Below are 11,143 nucleotides of genomic sequence, written 5' to 3'. Positions count from 1 at the left end.
GCGGCCATCTAGGGTATAAAATGTATTTGAAAAAATAAAACGCGGGAATCCTTGAAAGAAGATAATTATGTTTGTTTCTTTGTTTTGGAATTTTGCGCAATTTAGCAGTGTAAGACTAGAGGGAAGGCAGATAGTTATCACCACCCACCGCCAACTCTTGGGCTACTCTTTTACCAACGAATAGTGGGATTGACCGTCACATTATACACCTCCACGGCTGGGAGGGCGAGCATGTTTAGCGCGACGGGGATTCGAACCTGCGACCCTCAGATTACGAGTCTAACGCCTTAACCACCTGGCCTAGTGCTTGTTTAGTTATATAGAAACTTTGAACATGCTAGTTTTTTCGAAAACAATCTATACACATTATTTATTCATTCGCCAAATATAATATTGCTTATTTAATTTATATTCCTATTAAAATCAAGGAATAAATTTCATTAACATCCATTGTGGGCATGTTCATCAATATTTACCACAAAATTAAATGCCAACCACTGGTTCTTAAAACCGAGATTAAATCTGACATGAGATTACCTTCAAAGTCTAATCTGTTTGAAACCACCTTAAAAAATTCCTGATTACATTCTCTCATTGTTCTTAAAAGTTTTGTAACTCATGAAAAATTGACTTTCAAATTAAACGTCAACATTGATTGTGTAGACTGAGTTATTAGACCGCAACCTGAGATACAATCAAACTGGTTTGGCGTTTAATTTTGGGGCGAGAACTAAAAAAGATTTGAATTTCAATAATAGTAGGCTAATTATGAATTGACATTATCTCAAAATGGGTACGCTCTGATGTCTGAAAACGAATAGATAATATCTGACCATCAGTCACGCAAGTTTATGTAACGCTATACAAATTTGAACTTGGAAGAAATTGAACAGCAATTAGATAACCTACAAAAAAAAAAAAAAATCCAAACAGTAGCAGTCGACTTTTATCGGAGACGGGATGATTTGCTCAGTTTTTTAACGAACCGGTTTAACTATGATATAAATTATATAATATTGAAAAAAAACACAAAACACTTAGTCAAGCAAACCTTATATTAAATACTACTCTTCAATGCTGCTTTGAGATATTTTAAACTTTTCAAATCATACAAAAAACATAATGTCTGAACATGTATTGATCACTGCATACACAGACTTTCTGGTGTTTTAAAAATATTCGATATGTTGACGTCGAACACGCCCTATTTAGACTACAAGAATAACAACTCAATATTTCCTGCTTTAATCAGAAGGTACGTCACTAAATTTTATTTCTCTCTCAATTGATATCTATAATTACTTTTAGGGGATATCTATTTTAGTTTCGAGTTCATAGATCTAGTTTCCGAAACCTTGAAGGTCAGAGTAGTGTTACCCATAAAATTATTACATCTTTGTGTATGGAGCCAGAATATAATCATTACATGTTCGCAATTTACAAAGTCGCGCTCGTTTTTTTCCAGTTTAATATTGTATGTGATGAATAAAATTGGGATGCTCATAGCAGTTCTTTATCTATATGGAAATGTGTATATTTGAGTGAAAATAATGAGATAAATATCGGGTTACATAACTTATATTTAAATGTCAACTCTCAAACCCAGGTGTCGCTACAATATTTTAAAGAAGTGCAAGAGATACAAGTTTTATTTTCTAGCTATGGAAGCTCGAGCGCTCTAACCACCTGCTCGTGGAGATGGCCCATTGTGTAATTGTGAATGCAGAATATAAGAACAATAAGTTTTAAAACTTAACGGCCCGGCATGGCCAGGTGGTTAGGGCACTCTTGGGCTACTCTTTTACCAAGGAATAGTGGAATTGACCGTCAAGTTATATAACGCCCTTACAGTTGAAAAGGGCGAACAGGTTTGGTGTGACGCGGTATTGGATGTTGTTTTTTGATGTTGTTTTGAATTAAGCACAAAGCTACACAATAGGCTATCTGTGCTCTGCCCACCACGGGTATCGAAACCCGGATTTTAGCGTGTAAGTCCGCAGACATACCGCTGAGCCACTGGGGGCTCGCGGTATTGGAACCCGCGTCCCTCGAATTACGAGTCGAGTGCCTTAAACACCTGGCTATGCCGGGCCAACGAAGTTAAGAACGGCTAACGCAGATAGCATTCGTGTAGCTTTGCGCGAATTTAAAAAGCAAATATACATAATACGATAAATTTCCACAGGCTCGTTCGGGATTAAAAAAAATCGCGGCAATTACAGCTATTTCTCAGCATGTTCTATCTTTTAACGTGTTTCCAGCTAGCAATGCTTTTTGAACACAAATACTATATGGTGTTTACCTCCATAAACACCGGCACTTCGTCCATGGCCAACTGACTGAGGATAAAATAATCATCCATAATTATTACTTTAAGGATCACATTTGTTCTATGAAACTATAAAATTAAACCTACAGTAATTACGTCACGATAAGTTTCAAGGACGTCCAAAGACCCACAGTTGAGGACTGTTGAATCTTTCCAAAGAACACAAATCTTCATTGTATTAAGAAAATTGTCGTGAGGATTGCCTTTATAATAGAAATGTTACACGGTACAATGGTCTGTTAGATGTTGGGTGGGAGAGGGAAGTTTATATTAATTATATGTTTGCACAGCTGAATGGTTAGTTCTATTGTTAGAACTGCATTCCAATAGTTGTCCTCATCCCTGGTTTCCTCCTTTCCTCCCCTACACTTTCTCTAGCTTTGAACTCTGTTCGACCTTCCATTTTTCTAAAAAAAAGGACTTCATAAATCAGTGGGGTAATCCTTTTAAACTTAAAGCACTAGACGTAGTTTTGCTTGTCCGTACAGTATGTTTTTAATAAATAAATTTAATATTCCGAAAACTGTTAAACCTTGACATCTAAGTTCAAGGATGGTCCAGTTCAACGTACACTTTGATCGACGTGTGTTATTACTACAAAGGATGTTCACACCAACGGTATTTTTGATACTTTTCACTATCCATATAGGTCCAGCTTCTCTACCTTTAGTTAACTTGTGTTCAGGATTACTGATTAACAGTGGAATTATCTAAAACCAGTACAACACAATAACACACGTTGGTCAAAGAGTGAGGCCCGGCATGGTCAGGTGGGTTAAGGCGTTCGACTCGTAATTTGAGAATCGCGGGTTTGAATCCCCGTCGCACCAAGCATGTTCGCTCTTTTAGCCGTGGGGGCGTTATAATGTGACGTTCAATCTCACTATTCGTTGATAAAAGAGTAGCCCAAGAGTTGGCGGTGGGTGGTGATGACTAGCTGCCTTCCCTCTAGTCTTACACTGCTAAATTAGGGACGGCTAGCGCAGATAGTCCTTGTGCAGCTCTGCGCCAAAATTCAAAACAAACAAACAATGGTCAAAGAATAGATAGAAGTAGACCTCCTTTGAACTTAGACTTAAAGAATTTTTGAAATCCTAAGTTTATTTATTTCACCAGCTTGGAAGCTTCACGGTCATTATTTGAAAAAGCATACAACAGCGGTAGTTTAACCAAAGCTGTAAATACCTCCATTTGACAGAATTCCAAGATGAACTTCAATCGTATGTACTTTGCTATTTTCCTTTTATTTCGATGTTAGTGTTCTGTAGTAATATTGTAACTCACTCTTAAAAACGACAAATAAAAAAATACTTTGGTAACCGTTTATGTACAATATAACTAATATTGAAGACGTCGAGACGTTTTGTTTAATTCCAAGACATTTGCTGTCAACTTTTGGCATATATTTTTGATGAGTCCATGAAACTTGAAAAATATGATTAGACTTTGTCTCTCATATAAATTAGATTGAGCTTCTGGTTATTAGGCCTAAGAGAAATAGTAAATAGACAATATAATTTACATATACATATGTCTAATTCTTATTTTTTTCTATTTTCAATATACGTTGAAATGTGTAGAGTGTATGAAACTACAGTAAGTTATTTGTTTTTTATTGTAATTTTGAAACTGAAAACAGTTCCAATTTTAGAATTGTGTAAAAATAATTCTTGTTTTTTTTTAAATGAGTTTTTAACGTGTAACTAAATGTTTAGGCTTAGAACTCACAAAACCAATGACCTCAACACACCGACTTCAGAAAATGCCCTCAAAACATAATTTAAAAATGAGTTGTGAATGTGTTTACTTTCATTTTAGGTTCTCCCTATTACATCTTGAGCCACTAAATCTTGTTTGGCCAGGTATATTACTCATTGCAGCAACTGAGAGGAAGACACAATATTACATTTCTTCCACGTGAATTCTCGACTGTTATGTTTCTTTGTTGTTGTTTTTTAATTTTGCGCAAAGCTTCACGAGGGTTATCTGCGCTAGCCGTCCCTAATTTAGAAGTTTAAGATTAAAGGGAAGGCAGCTAGTCACAACCACCCATCGCAAACTCTTGAGCTACTCTTTTACCAACGCATAGTGGGATTGATCGTACATTATAACGCCCCAATGACTGAAAGGGTGAGGATGTTTGGTGGAACGGGGATTCGAACCCGCGAACCTCCTCGACTGTTAAACCGTATTCGATAAATATGTAATACAATTGTATCTATAAGTTAAATAGTGTTATTTCCACAATGGCTATTTACCTTTTTGTTGTTGTAAATTCTTGTAAAACAACATTGGCTGTTAATCCTTTCATCAAAATCACACAATCACGTATCATATCCGAGTCTTTAGCAGGTTTAACAGTAATGATATATCTGCTGCCCTTATTCTGCCCATACTGTGGGCGTGTAAAACAATTAAACAAACAATAGAAAACTGATATCTCGGATATTTTCCATTTTCATCACATTTTTCTTTTTGTAAATTTCATGTGGATTTGTGGATTACTTCAGGTGATCATAAACTTTATTTCAAACTAAACGACTATTAGAAGACTGAAATATCATTATTATTTTACAACCTATACGTCATAGGGTCAGTTCGAAAATATTTTCAAATGGTTTTATCTGACGCTTCTTCCATACTAAGCACATTAACTTATTCGTAACACTAGAGTTTGGAGTGATCTAGTTGTTGGTGTGCCAAGAATGTGAATCTGGGGGTTCATAACCCACCTTATGTTGCTGAAACAACGAAGGGGCATTATAAATTCTATAAATTATAAATTCTAGTATTTTATTATAGTAGCCGAAGTTGCCGGACTTGATGTCACTGTGAAACTGTTATAAGTTTCAACATAAAATCAGCATATAAGTGTTATGTGTCACTGCCTCACTTACATAATCAAGATGTTTATAAATTTCCTGGAGGAACCAAACTTTATTTTCATGGAAACTTGTTGTTCTGTAACAGAGTAGAAGCGATCAATTCTATACTAACTAGTAAACCGAAGTTGGTTCGACCACGTTAATAGCTTTACACATATTTTACGCACTGTGGATTGGTTATATTAGTTTAATTTGTACCTTCTCAGGAAAGGTTGTATGGGTTACACCAAGACAAGCATGCTCAGATTTTCTGTTAAATAAAGATACGCCTATAGTATACAGAAAGGAACGTTCTGCTTTTCTATGTGTAGAAAATTCAATTGCGCTTTACATCGGGATATCGCATTTGATATGTTATGGTAATACTCAGTTTTTGTCTGCCCTAAAAATGTTCGCGCATCTCATTTCGAAGGATGTAAACAATAGGCTGATGTGACAAAACTTTGGCATGGCATGGCCAAGCGCGTAAGGCGTGCGACTCGTAATCCGAGGGTCGCGGGTTCGCGCCCGCGTCGTGCTAAACATGCTCGCCCTCCCAGCCGTGGGGGCGTATAATGTGACGGTCAATCCCACTATTCGTTGGTAAAAGAGTAGCCCAAGAGTTGGCGGTGGGTGGTGATGACTAGCTGTCTTCCCTCTAGTCTTACACTGGTAAATTAGGGACGGCTAGCACAGATAGCCCTCGAGTAGCTTTGTGCGAAATTCCAAAACAAAGACAAAACTTTATGGCAAACATTTTGTGGAAGAACATATATTGTAAACTAATCAAAGTGTTTAAAAAGGCCTAAAGTTATGTCGTAAAATCACATCGTATTTATTGATGGTATTAAGTACAATAAAATTTAGGCGTAGCTAAAATAAAGCCAAAAACGCACTAGAGTTAGAGCGTTAATTTATTTATTTTGTTGAATATAGGCTTAACTAATGCTAGGCCTAAGATAAGTGAAGTTCAGATTTCGTTTTTTTTTAGAGATTCCTATTTAATGAAGTGCTACTTCAATAAATATATTTACTTCTCTAGTTAGAGAACCAATTAATGTTCTCATTTGGTTCCAAGAAATCCTTACCCAGAAAAAGTATTATTCGAAGAAAACGTTGAAAGTCATACTTTCGTACTATTTGCTGGGGCTTTATGCTTGTTTTGGAACGATATTGTATGCCTAATTGAAACTTTCTATTTCAGAGAATGTAAGCTCAGTTTAAAATTTAAACTACCTGTGAAATTATTCAGAACGTACTTGTATTTCCAAATATTTCACATTGTTAGACAATTTTATTTAATATTAATTTGTTAAAGACAGATATCAGCAGAGACGGTCTGGCATGGCCAGGCGGTTAAGGAACTCGACTCGTAATCTAAGGGTTATGGAGAAGTTATAATGTGACGGTCAATCCTACTATTCTTTGGTAAAAAAGTAGCCCAAGAGTTGGCGGTGGGTGGTGATGACTAACTGCCTCCCTCTCGTCTTACACTGTAAGATTACCGACGGCTAACGTAGATAGCCCTCGTGTAGCTTTGCGCGAAATTCAAAACACACACATATAAATGCTAATTTCAGCAATAGATTATTCTTTGTAAATAAACCAATATATTATTAGAGAAGTAGTTGGAAGTTTTTCTTTATTTTACTTTATGGTACAATACAGTTCAATCGTTGTTCTCTCAATAACTTATACCAAAATAAAAGAATGTTGATACATGTTCATATGTTTTATTGAAACCTTTCTTCTTCGGAGATAGAAGTTTGCGTAACTAGATTAAAGTCCTTCTAAATACGAAAAACTTTAATTTCTGATGGAAGTCAATACTTGGTTTTATGACTATGCTAGATCTCTGTGGATTAATTTAAGAGTTTAATTATCACAATTTTCCTGAAAGGATACCACAGACCGCCCGGAGGAGACACTTGTTTTAACCACTCACACCACTTTACAGTAGCGTGTTGTCTTCCAGTAAATTATAGACACTTAACGTAAAACGTGCGCTGTCATGAATCACGAGAAGAATTATACACTCTGTAGTCTACAACACAGCGTGACATATGAATTTGAAAAACAAAAAAATTAAAATATTTGTTTCTCTTAATTTTGGTGTTATTTACTCTTGAAGTAGAACACTTTCGGAGTCCTTACAGAAGTACATCTAATAGAATATACATTATCAGCTGTCTGTTTGTGTTCTCATTACAAACGATTTCTGTTGAGACGCTACAGAAATTTACTTTAATGATGAAGAAGGTGGTATCAACAACATTATTGGACGTGTGAACACTGTTTACTGCTGTTATGTTTCTATAGTGTTTTGTGTTACGTAAAAAAGTCGAAACCTTGTCCTCTGCTTTATTAGTAAAAGTGCTAATACCCACATAAGCCATTCTGAGATATATGATTGGCTGTTTCTATACAGCAATATTTCGATATCCTTGTAATGTTGAATTAGGACGTTAGAAATTTGAATGTCAGTGGCTGAGACGTACGTCAAACTTTTATTTTATTATAATATTGTTTTGTATTATGATAAAAATGAACACACTGTTGTCTAGGCCTTGTAAATTCCACCTTGAAACGTGTCTTCGTTTCGCCGCTAGAACACGAAAATTTGTTTTTTTGACCTTTAACACTCAACGTGTTATTGAAAGGAGCAAAGCGAATTATTTTTGTCTTCATACTTTTATCTACCTCATAATTTGTTTTCCAGTAGGACCGTGACAAGTTTACTGACTTAAAACACTAAAATAGAGAATTTGGTTCTTTGCTGTTCATAGAATGAAAATAATCCAATGTACAGCTTTGCGCTAAAAATAGAATAAAAAGTTTTGAATTTAATTACTGTCGTGAATGGAGAAATAGAGCAGTTATATAATTATATGCTTCACTTATGAGAAACGAACAACACCAGTAATTCAGTGATAAACTCGACGGCTTATAATGATATAATTCAGGATTCGATCCCTTCGGTGGACACTGCATAAATTGTTCCTTGCATAGTTTTCGCTAAACAAACAAATGCATATATCGGTGGATAAATGCAAAATAATATCTTAAATCGTCGACTACTAATTAATATACCGTGAAGAACTGAAGTGTTTTCTGCTGACAAAATGAAATTTTAGAGTTTTCTTAACCATTATTAACATTTATAGCATACGAAATTAAACATTGCAATATTATTGTTCTTTACCAATTTCTCAGTTTTTTTTACTTACTTCGTCTAAATATAAATATAAAACCACAAGAAAACTGGGTTAAGCCTAATTCTTTCAGATATACTTTTTTAAAATTATAAGGAACTAAGACTCAAACTCATCAAACTGTCTCTCCAAAACCCACGAGAAACTGAGTTAAACCTACCAACTAATTCTTTCAGGTATATTTATTCCAAACTATCAGGAATTAAGACTCAAACTCATCAAACTGTCTCTCCAAAACACACGAGAAACTGAGTTAAACCTACCAACTAATTCTTTCAGGTATATTTATTCCAAACTATCAGGAATTAAGACTCAAACTCATCAAACTGTCTCTCCAAAACACACGAGAAACTGAGTTAAACCTACCAACTAATTCTTTCAGGTATATTTATTCCAAACTATCAGGAATTAAGACTCAAACTCATCAAACTGTCTCTCCAAAACAAACGAGAAACTGAGTTAAACCTACCAACTAATTCTTTCAGGTATATTTATTCCAAACTATCAGGAATTAAGACTCAAACTCATCAAACTGTCTCTCCAAAACACACATTGATGGTCCAGAAACTGAGTTAAACCTACCAACTAATTCTTTCAGGTATATTTATTCCAAACTATCAGGAATTAAGACTCAAACTCATCAAACTGTCTCTCCAAAACACACGAGAAACTGAGTTAAACCTACCAACTAATTCTTTCAGGTATATTTATTCCAAACGTATAAATCTATATTTGTATTCTTTAAGATACGACAAATCTTAAAATGTGAATGATAGTTTGATTTGTTAAATGTAGAATATCCTGCTTGTGAAACACAACTTGATATCAACATTTATTCGTGTCTGTTGTACCAGCACTTCAGATGTGAATGTTGAGCTTCGCCTTCGTGCACAGCTTTTCAAACGGAAGACACAAGAACGTTTGGACAGATACTTTATTTCTATGCATGTGACGACAACGCCACGTTGGACTATCTTGTGTCTCTATGGATAGAATCGAACCCCCATATTTTAGCGTTTTAACACCGTATACTTATTGCTGTCCCATCAGTAGAGACTGTCACAGAACAATTTTATTTCAGTTATTTGTGCGAGCTGAAGTAAAATAAATTTTGTATTAGGTTTTTGGATTATATATCGAATAAAAAATAACGAAATGTAACAATTAGAGTTTTCACGAATATTCATTAATGGTTCACTTTGGTACAGGTGTACCTAATTTTTGAAATACTGACCAAATGGTTTGTTTGGTTTGAATTTCGCGCAAAGCTACTCGAGGGCTATTTGGGCTAGCCGTTCCTAATTTAGCAGTGTAAGACTAGAGGGAAGGCAGCTAGTCATCACTACTCATCACCAACTCTTGGACTATTCTTTTACCAACAAATAGTGGGATTAACCGTCACATTATAACGCCACCACGGCTGAAGGGGCGAAAATGTTTAATGTGACTGAGATTCGAACTCGCGCCTCTCAGATTACGAGTCGAGTGCCTTAACCACCTGACCATGGCGGACTGACCAAACGTGCAGCAAACAGTCAACAGACACTGTCGCCACAACGGATTTATCCGGCTCTTTGGCTGCAATGTTTATAAGCCACCCAAACTTAGCATATAAAAATGTTAAGCACCGTCAAGTCTCGAACCCTGAACTCTTCAATCGACAGTCTAACAAGCTAATCATTATGAACACCAAGCCAAAAAATGTTTGGCTTCAACGACGTGAATATTTTATTTCGGTTTGTTCATCTTCATTAAAACAAGCGACAGAATATCGAAACATTGCTGTGTTTCAATGAAAAGACATCTAAATGTTAACGTATACAAGTTTGTGAAACATGTAGCTGAACATAAATGTTATACTTTCTTACACGTAGTTACAAACCTGAATTGATAATTTTCCCTGTAAAACTAGGAATATGTGCCTGAACTACAATAGTGAAGTGTGTTTTCCACGTAGTTCTTTAAGCAAATAACAAAACAATAATGTTTATATTGGTATCTTCTCTCCTGGTGGCTCACAGCAAGTCTTAGGCGGTAGACAGAGAGCACAGTTCTTTATGCCATCTCTTAATAAGAAAAAAATGTCACATTTTGTGATGTTTATTATATTCTGATTTGTTTTCAAGCGTGTGTAGTGATAGCATCAGTTCTTCATAAGCTAGCTATAAATTAATCACATGCAACAAGTTTCTCGGGGTGTCTCCTTGAACTTTCATTATTCTATCAACATCATTGCTTTGAATACATTTTCTTACACTTCACTATTTTCTATCATCCGATGTAAAGTTTTTTTGCTGTGGACTTCGTGAGTTTCTTTTCAATTTGAATTAAATCCAAAAAACTGTCTTTGAAACCAATAAAGTCAGCTTTCAATATTTTTTTCCACTTCACCAAATATAAAAATCGAAAATCGTAGAAGCTTAATGTTTTCAATTACCAGTAAAGTAGCCTAAAATAATTTAGATATGTGAATAAGGTTAAATTTTGTGCCTAAATAATTAATTATCATTTCATACATACAGTGGACCAAGTATTTAATGATTACAGATATTTTCTCGATTTTAAAAGATTGAAAAGAACCTAAAATTCCCCATTAAATTAAGCTGTTTAAAACCTGTAATTTAAGCATTGATAATATTACATTGAATGTTTTAAACAGAATATTCCTTATGTATGTTTTTCATGATTGGCTTGTATGTTTTAAATCATTAAGAAGCTGATTGACTCTTCTTTTAGTA

The sequence above is a fragment of the Tachypleus tridentatus genome, chromosome 3 (genome assembly GCF_004210375.1).
Source record: "Tachypleus tridentatus isolate NWPU-2018 chromosome 3, ASM421037v1, whole genome shotgun sequence".
Classification (NCBI taxonomy): Eukaryota; Metazoa; Arthropoda; class Merostomata; order Xiphosura; family Limulidae; genus Tachypleus; species Tachypleus tridentatus.
Note: the sequence above shows the minus strand (reverse complement) of the source record.